The sequence below is a fragment of the Haemaphysalis longicornis genome, unplaced genomic scaffold, assembly GCF_048455015.1.
Source record: "Haemaphysalis longicornis isolate Haplotype H1 unplaced genomic scaffold, Haemaphysalis longicornis Haplotype H1 scaffold_12, whole genome shotgun sequence".
Classification (NCBI taxonomy): Eukaryota; Metazoa; Arthropoda; class Arachnida; order Ixodida; family Ixodidae; genus Haemaphysalis; species Haemaphysalis longicornis.
In genome coordinates, this window is record NW_027526225.1 from 23,207,420 (window position 1) to 23,224,277 (window position 16,858).

Below are 16,858 nucleotides of genomic sequence, written 5' to 3' on the forward strand. Positions count from 1 at the left end.
CAAAAAAAGGAAACGGGAAAGACAGTGGCTGGGTTGATGTGTTCCTTCAATTCCACCAAGGAAACGTAAGGCGGGTAAAACGGAGATGCGGTCTAAGAATGCTAGCTTACGCATTAGTTAATAATTTTCAAAATTTCTGTAGTTCTCCTGCAATAAACTATCCCTTCGCTAAAGCATAGTTGCAGAATTTCCGTTAATTTCGTATACACCGTAATAAAAGCATCTTCGAGGCCTTCAGACTGGGAAATGTAATATCATGTAATATCATGCAGCTCTGCCTCGCCAAACAATGATGTCCATTTACAGACAGTCACTGAACTTGTAATTTCTGCGTTTCCCCGTTCTTTTTTTTTTTTTTTTTTACACCGCCAATGTTAGGTTGCAACCTGGAATGACCAAGCACGAGGAAACAGTTCTCCACCGTATGCGGTTGAATTTCGCCTACACGCAATACTGCCGCTTTAAGCTTAACCAATCCACTTCGCCACTGTGTCCACAGTGCGGCGGGCGCGAAGTCCTGCAACGACTCGCCTATGACCAGGAGCATTCTCCACAGCGTCGCTGGGCCGGCCTGTCTCAGTACAAGGGACCACAACTGAGGGCCCTATTAGGTCCTTGAAATCCTTTCAAGAGTGCCTGTCGCGCTACAAAGGCCTTATTGGCGTACCTTAAGGACTCAAGTCTTGATCTGACCATGTAAATAGTTTAAAGCATATGTGCACCTCATCATCATTACAATCATTATCGCCACCGCATTCATCTGGCGTAGCAAGCCAGGCAACCTAGCTCAGCGGACACCACCACCTCCATTAGAGATTCTCTCTCTCTCTCTCTCTCTCTCTCTCTCTCTCTCTCTCTCTCTCTCTCTCTCTCTCTCTCTCTCTCTCTCTCTCTCTCTCTCTCTGTGTGTGAGTGCGTGTGTGTGTCTGTCTGTCTGGCACGACATCAAACCACTAATGTCGGACAATTTCTCAGACACTATGCCACAACAATGGAAGACACCTTTCTGCGCCTGCGCGTAAACTGCTGAGCGCCGTTAGAAGGCTTTTCAGCGCAGGTCATGTGCTACGAACTTCCCTTAACACATGGTCCACGTTCAGGAGAAAAAACTATTCACGTCTCCGCTTTCATGTAACGAACATCTGTGCTACAAAGAGTGTCTCATATTAGAAGGGCCCCGCATTCATTTAGAGTGACTAGAGCTTATCAAGAAGCGCCAAACAGAATCATCCTGTCTATATTCATGTACTCGTCTTAAAAACAATAAACCTGCGTTATAACGAAGTTCCTCGGGACAGAGAAGTGACTTTGTAATAAGCGGTATTTCGTTAAAGGCGGCAATGACAGCTTGTTATCAGTGCAAAGCGGTGGGCACCAAAAGCCCCTTCGGGCAAAGCGACTTCGTTATATAACGGCGTTTTACTGCATATAGTCAGGCACACCGTACCAAGGCAGTCTTCAACTATGTCTGGTAACTCAAGTGACCCACAGAGCAGCATTAACCACACATGTGAATGAGTTGATTTGGGTCGGGTCAAGTCGAGTCGAATCAAATCGATTCGTACTGCGTACCCGCCGCGGTTGCTCAGTGGTTAAGGCGTTGCGCTGCTGAGCACGAGGACGCGGGTTCGATTCCCAGCCACGGCGACCGTTTTTCTGATGGAGGCGAAAAGCAGAAACGCCCGTGTGTACGAGATTTTGGCGCACGTTAAAGATCCCCAGGTGGTCAGAATTAATCCGGAGCCCTCCACTGCGGCGCGCCTCATCGCCCGCGTTGCGTCGGCGCGTTAAACCTTACAATCACTCAATCAATCAACTCAAGTGACCTAACCACGCACGTGAATGAGTTGATTTTGGTCGGGTCAAGTCGAGTCGAATCGAATGGAGTCGCATTGCGTTGCACTGCGTCGCTTTGGTCAGGTGTAAGAATATAAACGAAGAGCAACCCGCTGAATCGTAATAGTCGAACTGGCAGGTAGGCACGTGACCTAGGTCGTGGAGGGAAATGATTGTAAAGGAACGGGTAAACTCACGTGCCTTAGGCACCACAGATTAGTCTGAAGAGGCGTACACACACACTTAGTGAGCTAATTAGCCCTGGAAAATGGCCGATGTACTCGTTCGTGCCCACACACACACACACACACACACACAAAAAGAAGATACAAGTGCCGGCGAAGGAGGGAAGAAGAACAGGGCGAGTGGAATCTGGGCCGGAGATGAAACACAAACAGCGGAGAAGATAGGCCACACCTCGCTAACGACGGCGCGATAACCACACGAGTGGCGTCCCTATCTTGACGAAAACTTTCACTCGCAAAACCCGGCAGGAGCGAGCAAGCTGGCAGCTCCCGATTCGGCCGACGTCGTTCAAAAAGCTCTCAGCGGCACGCCTCAGCGCAATTTTTGCCACCGTGTTCAAGCCGCAGGATCAGCTGTTGCCCGTCTGCATTGCGTCACACGTGACGTCACGTTCTTGCGTTAAGTGGACGCGAAAAATTCAAATTGGGGTTTGCTTACTCCAAAGCTGCACGCTGGACAATGAGGGGCGCCTTAGAAGGGGACTGTACTGAACTTAGACCACCCGGGGACCTTTATCAGTTTCACAGGCGCCAAAGTCTCGTCGTATACTGGTGTCTTCTTTTCTACCCTCTGCAAAACAACAAGCAACAACAACAACAAAAAAGGAAAGCCACCGGGAATCGAACCAAGGTTCCCATGCTAACTAGATCAATGCTTTCGCCACTTTATGAGCCACTGTGGCGGCTCCGTCGGGACAATTTAGATTCACGAAAAGCTTTAAAGAGAATGGAAAAGGTTCTCCAAAAGACCTTCAGGGCGTTCCAGGCCGCGAGCTCCCACTTTATAGCCTCACTTCCACCATTTGACCTAGAATCCCAACCGCAAACAAAAGCGCTTCGTCTCATTTGTTTGTTTTCGTTTCCAGTCCCAGAGTTAGTTTGCGCTTCCCGCCAATTACAAATAAAAGCTCGCGCGATCTTCCTGTATTTGCATTACAAAAAAAAAACTAAAATGTGCTTACGACGAGGTTGAAGTTGCTTTCACAGCAAATATTACCTGATTTCGTCACATACCAATTTCGTCACATGGCAGCTAATGGCCCATGCCGGTCGAACTGATGCAGTCCTCATGTAGTTCAAATTTTCCCGCCCGAACTCATTTCCGGAAGCGATGATAGCCCTTTATCAGTCTAAACATTTATTTGAAGACAGGAAACCCGTATACGTTATCATTATGCGGGATACCGGAAGGGGCGCGAAAGATAAATGTGAGATCGTATCGAGTATAGGAGGTTGGGCTACTGTACGTTTCTTTCAGCTTTAGCGGTGCTGTGAGTTTCTGTCAACAAGTACTGAACGCCCGCGGCACACATTTGGTGGTCACCCCGTTTCTCTGAGCATTCCCCCTTTTTTTTTCAAAACGTGTTAACTGAATTTAGAAAAAAAAAAGTTATAAAGGCGTTAAAAACAAAAATACGCGTCAACGGCGAGGTGCATGCAAATACAATTCAGTCATAAAATGCACCATATATATTAGAACGATCGGGCGATTGTGGCTTTCCGGCTGGGTCGAACGAGAAGTACGAATAAAGAAAAGGTTGAGATAGCTAATCCGGGGCGATAAAAATTGGAGGAGGGGGAGGAGGAGCAGGAGGACAAAAAAGGAAACGAGGCCGACAGGCATTGCGTTTCGTTTCTCGCGTGCGTGACACAAAAGCTGCTAATCAAGCCTGTTTTTTTTCCAAATTCAACAGACCCCGATTATGTCCCACTTACCCTACCCCCCATTGTTCCTTGCTACGCTTTGTTGAGCCGCGTGCAACACCTGGCTTTGACGTTACCTTGAGGCGACATCCTGTTTGAATATTCTGTTCACATGACGATTCGTTTCGACTGATTCGCAAGGCAGCGTCAACGGCCGTCGGAACGAGCGATTTTTTCGCGCGTTAGAGTAATTCTTGCTATCCCGTTCCACGAAGCAATCCAAATTTCCATTTGTGATGTTCCGTGTTGTTGATTATGAGGTTTACCCGCCGCGGTGGCTCAGTGGCTGTTTGTCACCTTCTTCTTCTTGTGTTTTGTCTAAATTTGCACTGTTCCCCTTTTGTAATCATGCACCAACTCGACCAACCCTTTAACCCTGGTCAGTGGCTCAGGCGTTGCGCTGCTGAGCACGAGGTCTCGGGTTCGATTCCCGGCCGCGGCGGCCGCTTTTTTTAATAGCTGCGAATAGCGAGAACTCCGTGTGTTCGAGATTTCGGCGCACGTTAAAGATCCCCAGGTGGTCAAAATTAATCCGGAGCCCTCCACTACGGCGCGCCTCATCGCCTGCGTTGCGTCGGCGCGTTAAGCCCTACAAGCAATCCCTTATGAGATTTAACGCGCCGATGCTACACACGCGATGAGGCGCGACGTAGTGGAGAACTCCGGATTAATTTAGCCCACCTGGGTATCTGTAACGTGCGCCGAAATCTCGAACACACTGGAGTTCTCGCTATTCGCTCCTATTAAAGAAGCGGCCGCCGCTGCCGGGAATCGAACCCGCCTCCTTGGGCTCAGCAGTAATTTGTGACGTTCCAGCTCCACCGATAATATCTTCGTACGCGTGTGGGTGAGTGACGAAATTACTCAAACGCCACGTAGTCATTTCCCTTCTCAGAGCAAGCAGTTGTAGCTGCAGACGGAACCTTGTAGGTGCAAACTCCAGGAATATATTGTAGCGTGAGCTACACTGACCGAGGTTGAGCAGTTTCGCGTGGCTCCTGGAGAGCTGTGCTGCGTATGCGCGGGGAGCAGTGACGTCACACGGCGCACAGAACCTTCCTCGCTGCCCGGTGTCTCTGACACAACCCGCGCGCCCAGCGTCTTCGCCGACCTCCGTTCCGCACGTGGCGGCCCGGTCCACTTGGTGATCATGCGAGGGGAAGCCGGGTGTGCAACCGACGGCTCGTGCGTCGCAGCAACACCGGCGTGCGCCTGTGGAGCCAGCTTGGCTGTGGGGCGATTGGTGACGCTGTGCCGGAGCCGCTTGATAAACATACACGTGCCACATAATGAGTATACCGAGTGTGTGTCATTGAAGCAGCAGTGAGAATGATAGTCAAGCTAATCCTAGGCAACCAGGAAAGCTAAGAATAACCAGGTGAACCTTAGCTCACGCTACGTACATCCTGGCGCAGCCGAGCTAAGTTACAACTAATTTTTTTCCTTCTCATCATGTACAGTGTTGGTGGAAAGTTTCCAGGCCAGTACGCTCGTCACTTCTCAGGGAAGATTCCCACGCAACCTGTCCATAATCCTTTGTATGTGCTCTGCATTTTGTCAGTGACAATGAATAAATGGTTCAGCCAGCTTTGGAGTAAAATATGATTCAGTCGCGGTTAATGTTTAGGCTCTCGCTTTAAATTATTCGGTGTAGAGCTGCGGTGGCTGCAGGAGACAAGAGTGGGGGTATAGCGGGAACAGTAACTCGGTGGAGAGATAAAACTAAAATTTGGAGCCAAAGGTTGAACTGAGGGGTCGCGAGACAGGAAGGGTTGTGAGGAACATGGAAGAGGCCGTCGTCCTGCAGGGGACACAGACCGGACAGCAGATTATTATTATTATTATTATTATTATTGTTATTATTATTATTATTATTATTATTATTAGTAGTAGTAGTAGTAGTAGTAGTAGTAGTAGTAGTTTTGTAGTTTTCCTATTGTTTTTTTGCTCCCGGGCTTTCGTTTCGTACTGACTGTTTAATTGTAAACTTCTCATGTATTTCAGTGCTGCCTTTTTCGCTCTAAGTGTACCAGCACCAAAGCTGCGGATGTTCCTGGGCACTTTCATCCGTATTTGTTTATTAATTTTTCAATGCCCACCAACAGCACTAGACCTTCTAGGGTGGTGCACTCTAAGAGTACAAAAGACAGATAAAACGAACAATGAAATATCGTTACTAGCTGCGCAGTACATTGATTGATTGATTGATTGATTGATTGATTGATTGATTGATTGATTGATTGATTGATTGATTGATTGATTGATTGATTGATTGATTGATTGATTGATTGATTGATTGATTGATTGATTGATTGATTGATAGCCGCAGTCACCGGATCATGACAACTTTTGACCAAAACTTTATATCTATAGCATGTGATTTCCGGCCAGTTCTGCCGCAGTTCGATCACCTAATCCCCGCTGTCCTTCTCAGTCGCACCGAAGTTGCGATTCTTTCTACAGCGCGCGCTATGGAGACGAATTTAAGAAATGCTAGAAGCAATATATATATATATATATATATATATATATATATATATATATATATATATATATATATATATATATATATATATACATAACGGTGTGCTTACCGGGCTTGCCTCGTGTCTACAAACCTCCGTATGAAAGAGTGCTGATTTTACCTGCCGTCGATCGTTAATGGGCTTTAACCAACGTGGGGAAGTGTGGCATAGTAGGTTCGCATTTTCACAAGGCCGTCACTCAAAAGCGTCTCAATGGAGGCAGAACACGACCTCGTGAATCTCGAAAACGCCAAGAGCAGGCAACGTCACAAGCTTTCAGCAAATAACCGTTAGGCAGAGGTGCGCTCGGGCGACTGCCAAGTTTTCTTTTTTTCTTTCCAAGGCTACGTCTGTTTGGTCGGAGATGTTTTGACCGCAGGTTCAGTGGCGAGGGAAGACATCCAAGTGCGCCAGCTATTCTTGTTCTCTCTCCACTTAGTTCCCTTCCCCATTCCTCCTTCCCCTGTGGGTTCGGGGCATGAAGAAGCTCTGCCTCTTAGAGTGTTATTTTGGCGAACAAAAATGTGCGCCGTTGCCCCTAGGAGATTCGAGCCCCTGCTAACCTTGGTTCACGTACTTATTAAACCTTGGCGATAAGGTTTGGAGCGCCGTGTAGATAAGGCGGCGTCAACGGGACTGTTCCGCCGTGGAGTCGTGCCCGCAAAGGGAAAGGCGGTTTCAAGCGGTGCGGGAAAAAACACCCTCTAAAGTGGCGTTCTGGTCCTCTTAAACAGCTCCGATTCGACCTGCGCTAAAATAGAGAAAAACATGTCCGCCGGGTGGCATGTTTTCCTCCCCTTCCTTTCTATCTGTAGAATAGAACTTAGAATAGAACTTTATTGTTGTTGTCACAGAATGGTACAACACTAGAATATAGTCAATACATAAAGGGGTCCCAGAGTAATAAACTGCAGGGGACCCTACATATATCTATATATCTATATCTCTTTCAGGATTTATATCTATATCTCTTCAGGGAGAGTCCTCTCCCTGAAACGTCAGTAAACTTATTTTTAATTTCTACGTCTTACTCGTTTGTCTCTGTCTCTACTAACCTTATTTTTTTCGCGCTCTGTGTGAGTTTTTATCTTTTCAGTCTATATATATATATATATATATATATATATATATATATATATATATATATATATATATATATATATATATATATATATATATATATATATATATATATATATATATATATATTTAACAGTTTAACCCCGACTTAATATAAAAAAAACAATCGGGAACACGCAACAGCAGCGCCCGTGGGGGCGGCACCAATCGTCAGTGATGTACGGCCCATTGTTGTGCGTTTGTTGTTGGCCCACTCGACGCATCACTCGCTGCTATCTTGAAGTGGCCTCGTGCCCTTGGGCGAGATCGACTCGTGCGAAAATGTTTCGCCAAACAAGACGGCCAGGTATTCTGCCAAGAATGACAGCACTCGAATAATAGTTTTGTAGTAACAGTACATTTTGGGTAATGTAATAGCAATAATAGTGGAGTATATCCGGGTGAGTGAGTTATACTTAGCGTGAAATTTAATTTGGTGTACTCAGTTAAGGCGCGGATTTGCGTAAATCGGCACGGCTCCACTACGTAAGCGCAGTTAGGTTTCCTGTCCTACGCAGCTTTGCTCTATAGCGGCAGATCAGCGGGGCCAATTAGACAAAGAGAGAGTTATCCGCACGGTTACTTCGTGATCAAGGCTGTAGGCTGCGGAGTAGAAGGCGCGAAATTCAAAATTGGTTTGTACATTTTTTCGCGCGCTTCGAACAACCCGGGGTTGGTATGCACCGCCTCTACTGCAATGATTTTCGTAGAATAGGTGTCGCATCGATATTTTAAACCCAAAATCGGTATCCAGGATAATTACTCTAAAAAAAAGGTGCCGCTATTTCCGAGAAAGAGAAAATGGCCTCGTGGAGACGACCGTTGCTCGCAAGCCTCGCCACGCGCTCGTGGTAATTCCGAGCGCGCAAAAATTCTTCCGGAAACGGCCTGTTTACAAGCGATAAAAGGCGATCCGGAATGGCCCGGCGCACATTTTTATCTGTGTGCACAGCAAGGAGAAATTCTAGCCGTCAAAAACACAACAGGATGAGAATAGAATGCCGCTAAGCTGCCTTCGGACGGCGCAAAAAGCGCCACATCTGACTTGGAGCCTTGGGACTTCACCGCCACCTATCTTTCTGCTCAGTCGTTAGAGAAAGCGGTCCCGTCTGTTGCGTGCTTGGGGCAGTTCCTCAGCATCACCCTGGTGAAAATTTCCATAACTCCGGTACGAAATCGAACAGGATAAATTAGATAGCGGATATTTATACCGGAACAGTAAGGCGATATACAGGTGTGGTATAAGTGCGTCACCGCACCTTTTAGAGTACAAGTTATAAGAACAATCCAGAAAACCGAACCTCCTATGCGACACCTATGCGACAGTTCTCTGATCGTCAGTATATATATATATAGCGAATCAGAAAATGGGAAATGAGGGGCTCCGTGAAATAAGACAGAAAATAAGGGTTGGCAGTCAAGAAAACCTCGGAAAGCAAAGGGGAGGTTGTGGTGGGTCATAGAAACAGATGAAGAATTTTTTTAGTCGAAAAGAAAGTGGGTGAAAAAATGCCCGCCGGGTGGGCCCACGACCTCCAGAATACTGGTGTATATATATATATATATATATATATATATATATATATATATATATATATATATATATATCATTTTGCAGATGCAGTAAACCTTAGCCTGGCTATATAGCGATGCCGCTCTCTTCGAAATCTCGCTTTATTTGAAGTTGAAAAATCGTTATAGCGAGGGTTTGTTGTAGTTTAAGTGGTTCAGGCGTCATAGGGCGGAATTCCGGGTTGTGCCTGTTCCAAAGTGTCCACTCAAGGCGAGCCCTGATAGGCTGAAAGCAGACCACCGGATGTGACGTAAAACAAGCAAGACTTCTGTGCTCCTGAGGGACCCCGTGACCGGAAGTACATCACTTTTGGAAAGGACGCGAAAGGGGCGCGTTCAAAGCGGACACAATTGGACATTCCGCTGCAGGTGTTGACGTTGTGCTAAGCCAAATGAAATTCGATAACATTTGGACCCACATATGGCAACGTCATTAAAACAGAACTGATATGATCACCACGACGCCGCTCGAGGACTTTCTGACCGAGCTGGTGACGACAACGGCGCTCATTCACTTCGCTCTTCGGGCAGGGATCGGCAGGGAGATCACTAATCACTACCGGCCAGAGCGTGCCCGCTTCCCCCCGCTCATCCTACCGCCAATAAACGGCAATCCGTGGTTTGGCGACTTCTGCAAACGAGCTCGAATCCCAACTGTGCAGTCACTGTTACCCTGGGCAATATTCTGACATGTACCACCGGTGTAAGGACAGGGCAGACTCAGCACACATGTTGTGGGCCTGTCCACAGGCGACAACGTTAGTTCGCGACATCGCTAGAGTAGGGAAATGGGAGACCGTATTGCTCAGCCCCGACCCCGCGGATCAATTCTGGGCCATTCAGCTGACCGAAGAAGCTGCGAGAGCCCAAGGGCTCTTGTCGGACGTCTAGGGTTACATGGCTGTCATGAAATAAAGTTTTCCCACTCTCTGTCTTGAAACCCAGTTTCTTAAACCACATGTTTAAGTGTTAAATTATATTTTTCATAGGACGGAACTAAGTTTGCAGGAACTCATAACGTTTAAAACACACAATTACCTCTACTTTAGCAAGAGTAAACTGCGCATTAGCAAGAGTAAACTGTTCTCTCTCTCTCTCTCTCTCTCTCTCTCTCTCTCTCTCTCTCTCTCTCTCTCTCTCTCTCTCTCTCTCTCTCTCTCTCTCTCTCTCTCTCTCTCTCTCTCTCACGCACACTTTGGTATTGACAGTACCTCATGTATTTTGCTATAGTGCCAAAAAAAAACATTTTTGAAAAGGACGGTTACTCGGAAAAGTGGCATTTTAAGAGCACGAGAAGCAGAAGACGGGTCACTTAAGTTTTTTTTTTCTCAAAATATTTGTATAATTCCTCTGATTCAACAAGCATGGTCATTGCCCTCCACCTCCTCTTTTCCACTGGAACTCCTCTGTCTGACAACAAACCGAGGTCCTAGAATGAATGGCACATAGCGCCGCTCTCGGCGTGCACCCACAATCAGTTCAAAGTGCCGCCATCTGTTAAGATGACTTTAATGAAATCTGCGGTAACGCTGATGTGGCGGCGACGTCCTGCAGCGATCACGAAATAGGGTCATCATGCAACCGCGTTTTTTAGATGCGACTGCATCTCATTCACTCGCCTTGTCCCTCCATACGGCGTTGTTTTCCGTCCACACCCCTCCCCCATTCTCCTCGCCGCGCGAGCTGCGCTCTCCGCCGCTCACCCCCTCTCCTCTCCGATAGCGAACACTCTCTCGCGAGGGGCATTGGATTGGATTCGATTGGATTGGCTTGGCTTGGATTTGGATTGGATTAAAGTGGATTGTGTTGGATTGTGTTGCGTCATAGCCGCGCCACGTTGCGTCATAGCCGCGGCAGGGGGTTCACAGCCCGTTTCACGCGATGGGAGAATCAACCTAACGGAAACAACAACGGAACCCCCTATGCGTCGCATCTACACAGGGGTTCCCGCGAGGGGAGGTGGGAAAAATTTTATGGTCGTTTCTACCCATGTTGCCCGTATGCTCATCGCCACACCAATATCCATTAGAGTGGATTGGCGGGGAGAAGAAAAAGTCGCATCCAGGGGCGGTATTCTTGTGTTTTGTCCGTTTTGTGTCCGTTTCAAAAGTGTCCGGTTTGAGCAAGCCCTGATTAGCTACAAGCGAACACCCGGATGTGACGCCATGCAATCACGGCGGAGCTATGAGCCGCGGCTTCTCGGAGCAGATGATTTGGAGCCCACGATTTTTCGCCGCATTGTTGTTGGTTCGCTGAAGGAAAAATAAACACATAAAGGACAGTTTAAACTAGGTCCAGTCGTTTAAAATGAGTTTGCAAGAGCAGCTGCGCAAAAGTCAATACAAAGCCCACCTACAACTGGAAGTGCGTCGCAATAAAACGGACGCGAAACGGACGTTTTTAAACGGACAAACGCGAGAGTACCGCCCCAGGGGAGCCAATCAGCGTGCATTTTCTGCGAAGAGACCAATGCTCCTCAGCATGCGTTTTGACTGTCATGAGTCAGAGCACGTCACATAACAAGACGTCACTGCGTTACGTCATAGCCCCTGGCCACGCCCACTGTGGACGTCGGAGGACTTGGAAAAGGAGAATCGTAAACGCATGCTAGCAGATAAATGAAGTCGAATGCTTGGACTCACGATCAGCTTCAACTTCTGCGCTGAACATATGTCCAGTACTTCAGCCCTGGCTCGACGCGGCGTGTGACAGAGGCGACGACGCAACCGTCATGACTTGGTAAACCCACAGTCGATTCGGTTCGATAAACTGTCCACTGTGACCCCAGCAACGTTCGTTGTTCACCGTCACCGTGTGCGTTGACATGAAGACACGGGCGCGCTTAGCGGTCCGAAAGGGTCCTCTCAGGTCGGGTCTCGTCGAACGCCCTCGCCGAAACGTCGTCTCGTTCGCCTGCGGCTCATCCGAGTCGGCGTTTGCACGATGCCGCGTAACGGTCCGGTCGTTGAGAGTGAAAACTGTCGCGCCAAAAGTGACTGCGGTTTCGTCGACCGTAGAAAGAGCGGAGAGAAGACGAGAGGGGCAACTTCTTCGAGCCAGAAAAGGCGGAGGTGGTGGAGGAGGAGACGCGGGGTTGCCAGGTCTGGCAGTCCGATGTAAAACTGTCTTCCAGCGACTTTCGAAACAAACAAAGACAAGTTGACAGGAGAGCACCTAAACAAGAGGGGAAAAAAGTGAAAGGCCGCAGCGGAGGGCGAGGGCTGCGGATGGTTGCGAGGGCAGCGCTTATCAGAGCGGCTAACTCAACGTTCTTTTATTTTGGTTCCGTTTTCGTTGCTCCTTTTTCACCACTTTGGCGTTTCGGAGGGCGACTGCGCACTTGCGCGAACCGAGGGCCAAAACTGCGGTGACGCCGGACGTGGCAAGAGGTTAGTAAACAGCGGTAACGGCTCCGTAGGAAGGACGCCATCAGACGTCGGGGTGAGAGAGGGGCGTGTAATTGAAATATGGAGGAAAACAGCGAGCGATGCGAGAGGCCCCTGAATGGGGCAGGAGGCGAGAACACCCCTCTGATAGTGTGGAGGGTTGGCGATGGAGGGAGAGACAGGCGCGTTTATAACCTCACCCTTATCGGAAGGCCACGAGATAAGGCTGTTCGTTTAGATTGAAAACTGCGGACGTGAAATGAGCTCAGCTGGGCGCGAGAGGGCGGAGGGAAGGGGGAGAGGGGTGAGGAGAGAGGGAGAAGAGAGATAAGATCTTTTTTTTTTTTGTGACTATATCCTTCAAACTGGCGGCCTCAATCGCATGAGTTTTAAAATTTGCGAAATATAAATAAAACGCGCACAAAGCAACATCAGACTAAAATGTCGCTTAGCTATGTTGGCGATTAGTTTTTGGCCCGGATAATTCGAGGTTGGTGCTCTCTTTTTATTATTATTTTCCCTTCGATTCTCGGCAAATCGACGGCCAATGTCCTTGCGACGTTTTTGGCACGGCGCTGTTTCGAGCTCATATACAGGCAGAGTAAACCAAGCTCAGTTCGCGGCTTTCAGCATAATAACACGTCCGAATACCAAGACGGATGCGGATGTTTACGAAAAGAATGAGGCGATCCGTATAATGATATTACCTCCAGCAGGCAATGTTTCAAAGGGAAAATATATGGCCACAGATGCGTCGTAACCAACACTCGAACTTAACTCGACAGGCGCGCCATGATCGGAAGGGGTGTGGAATAACTTACTCACGTATTATTAGGCTTATTTTGTGTAGACAGTCGCATTTTCGCTATCCGTCCTCACACACACGCACCAAACAAAAATTCACCGCTGCAAGGTATCGAACCCGAGGCCTCGTGCTCGAACAGCAGAATGCCATCACGTAAATACGACTCAAGTAACGCTGTTTCTTTGTTTGCCAGTCTTTCACCTTAGCCAACAACATATCGTACAGAGATGAACACATACATGATACCGAACTGTGATAATGCCGCCAACCCGACCAGGACTGACGTTGTCACGATGCAGGCGACACCTGCTATATAAAGTGAACAGGTATGAACTTTCAAGCTTCTTTGGAGCAGCCTTTTTAGCATTGAACTGTGCCAGAAGCGATTTATTGGCACATTCGACGTGACCATTAAACTGCGCGTGTGAAAAACAATCGAGCACATGCCAAGATGTTATCGAGGCTTAGAGAATGAAAAGCTCTATATAACGCTTAAGCCTCATCACAAGGCCGGTGTTAGCCTCGCGGTATCGCCCGCTGCGCAGAAGGCCCCAGCAGACTGCTGACGGCGCCGGCAAAAACACGGCTGTAAACAAACAAAACAGAGAACAAAGTAAAAAAAACAGAAAGCAGAAAAAGAGTGAGGGGGAAAGCAGAACAAAAAAATGGAGCACCCTGGAGCCAGAAAAGAATGTAAAAGCTCCGAAGCCAAACAACAAACTGGCTTATCTTTGGGAGTTAGTGCTCTCAGGTGCCCCTCGCGATAAGGAGCGGGGTCGCCTCACCTCCCCCCTTGGACGCGTTTCGAACGACCTGGAAAATGTGAACTTTGAGACTGGCGCGAGGGCTCTTTTTTTTTTTTTTTGCGTCGCTGAGTTCAAGATATAGAGCCCACAGAATTTCATTGCAGCATTAATGTTTGTTTTGTTCTTTTTCGTCATTTCTGGGAGAACCCCTGCCAGAGAAGTATTCATTGCGCAATCGAACCCCCGACACCTAAACTGGATTAAGCCATTGAAGACAAAGAAACATATCCGGTGCTTTAATGCTTTGGGAGCGAGCCTTGGCCAGCTCCGGCCTCGAAGATCAGCTGTGCCTGCTCGAAAGGGCTATCGACGCGGCCCGAGCTCAAGGCATCCTGGAATGAGGACGCCTCTCTGATGCCTTTTCTGTATTTAATTAAAGTTTATTCTCTCTCTCTCTCTACCTACCACCCCTCTTCCCATGATTCCTTCTCGTGAAGTGATTTACAGTTATCAGCTACTGAGAAAACTAGAAAGGAAATGGTGTTGGTAAGAGTACGGTGACCTTATGCGAATGCTTCATTTTCATCTCGGAGGTGTTGATTGGACGTTGGCAGGCCCAATCTTCAACAAAAAAAAAAAAAAAAACAACGAACGGCTCAGACAAAAATTTCTCCCAAAGCACGAACTGCGATATGTATATCAGTTATAACAACACCCACTGTAACTGCGGGCGATTGATTGCGATTGCGATACGATTGCTGTACGATCGCGTATTGTCTCCTCCAAAAGCTTACTTGCTAAGTATGCACATAACTTCAAATTTCAAGCGCTCCCTAAAGGAACACTGACTTTGGCATATCAATAAAGCATCACACTCTGTTTCTCATTGCTCGACTATCGGTGTACGGCGGCTCCGCGTCGGAAATGACACCTTAAACTTGCTTTTCGAGGGCTTATCATCAAAATGGCCACACAACCGCAGCGTGTCGAGCCGCCAAGGACTTGCAGTCTCGTCAACAATTTCTTTTGTATGTGTTGAAAGAGGGGACAACGCCAGTAAACCAATTCACACGCCCGACAGAAACTTACATAAACTGGACGCCCAGCGCTCTGCTAGGGTCAGAGACATTTCCAGACAACGCGTCCGATGGAGTCACTTATCAATTTACAGCGCACCAAAATACTCTTTACGAGCGCGGGGTCTGTGCTCCCTACGTTCGAGGCTTCCCCTGTTTTTTTTCATACAACAGCAGCTAACTCAGCATGTCCAGGTCACTGCGCTGAAAACTTCATATCTAAAATCACTCAAGTGATAAGGCGTGGACGACAACTTCGCGCGTGAATGGATCCTAAACTAGCGTTCCTGTTAGGCGGACGTTTAGGTAGGGATTAAAAAATAAATTCCTGAGTACTTTATGGCGAGTTGCATTTATTATACGAGACTAACGGATTGCTTGAAAGCTTTAACACTGTGCTCCGTGCCCGCTAACGTACGAATGCGGATATCAGTGGGACTGATAGGCCTGTAGGAAGCGAGTCATGAACGGGTCACTGTAATATGCGTCGGTGTTCTTTACATTCGACCTATTTTCACGCATTTGTACCCGCGTGTATCAATATGTCAACAGAGCTAACACATATTGTGAGGAATCCGTAAAAACGCGTCATCTGGACCCTAGCCCAGGTTGGCCCCGTTAGGTGTTGCTAGCGACAAAACCTGAGATTACTACCTTGTAAGCGTTACGTACTCCTAACGTGCTCCTAAATCTCGCGCACTCAGCCACGTTGTTCCATTGCGTGTCCGTCACGCAAACCAGTGAGCGGCCGGGGTTCGAACTAGTGACCTCGCGCTCGGCAGCACAACGCCTTTACAGGGACCGCCAACTGGTTTTCTGGAGTATATGCTCTCTGTCACAAAGAAAAGGGCATCACATTGAACAATTTGAACCGGGACGTTTTTTGTTGTTGTTGTTTTTCTGATAGGGCCCTAGAAATTTTGATGAAGCGGAATTTCTAGATGTACCAGCCTTATGCCTGCTGCCGAAACGAATTCAGTGAACCGTGTGGCAATGTTCCCTTAACTATACCTGAGATGAAAGGAGGTACAGTAGAACCACGCTCTTGAGTTCCTCAGTGCTGCGTTTTCCCGGTTGCTACGTTGTTTTTGTCTAGTCCCTGCGCTGTTCACATATAGAGTCCCATGTATTCAAATCCTCACTGTTACGTCGTGGCTCAGAGTACGTTCCCGGGTCATTTCTCGCAATCACACACTCCGAAGCCGCCCGGGCAACATGCGGGGACCGCCATTTTGACGTTTGACGGGCCTTCCTTGGCCAGGCTTGTCTACGGAATTGACTGCATGAAGCCGCACGCGAGTGAAATTCGTCACCACTAGATTGCCCTATATTACTCTATGCTATCACCATCATCACTGCGCTTACAACGGAAGTTCCACTTCGGAAGGCCGGAAGTGAGTGTTTGCCACAAAGCACCGCCGCAAGAACAGCACGCGTTCTCGTCGTCATCGTGCCTTCAAGCTTTGAAAACACCGTTGAACTTGCAGCCGCGAACATTGTGATGCCTCAATGGCGTCGCGAAAGCGGGAGGCGCTTTCCCTTCAGGAAAAGTTTGGCGTACTCAACGCAGTATAGACAAGCAGCTAGCGCGGAAGAGAGTCGACATCGGTAGGGACCTTGCATTTTTACGCGTAGTGTTTTCCAGCGATCGCAAAAAGCGGCAATCTTATATTCTCGAGTTACCCGCCGCGGTGGCTCAGTGGCTAAGGCGTTGCGCTGCTGAGCACGAGGTCGCGGGTTCGATTCCCGGCCGCGGCGGCCGCTTTTCTGATGGAGGCGAAAAGCAAAAACGCCCGTGTGTACGAGATTTCGGCGCACGTTAAAGATCCCCAGGTGGTCAAAAT

General features: G+C 48.0%; 1 protein-coding gene across 2 annotated transcripts in view; it reads right to left on the reverse strand.

The window, feature by feature from the left end:
* The window catches only part of LOC144162492 (uncharacterized), a 269,103-nt gene that overhangs the window by 91,759 nt on the left and 160,486 nt on the right, over positions 1 to 16,858 (reverse strand). The window contains exon 1 of one of the 2 annotated variants that reach the window (XM_077693050.1): positions 11,644 to 12,024. The exons of the other annotated variant lie outside the window; for it this stretch is intronic. The gene's annotated coding sequence lies outside the window, so the exon portion shown is untranslated. Of the gene's footprint in view, positions 1 to 11,643; positions 12,025 to 16,858 lie in introns of those variants that run through there. 2 annotated transcript variants of the gene reach the window in all.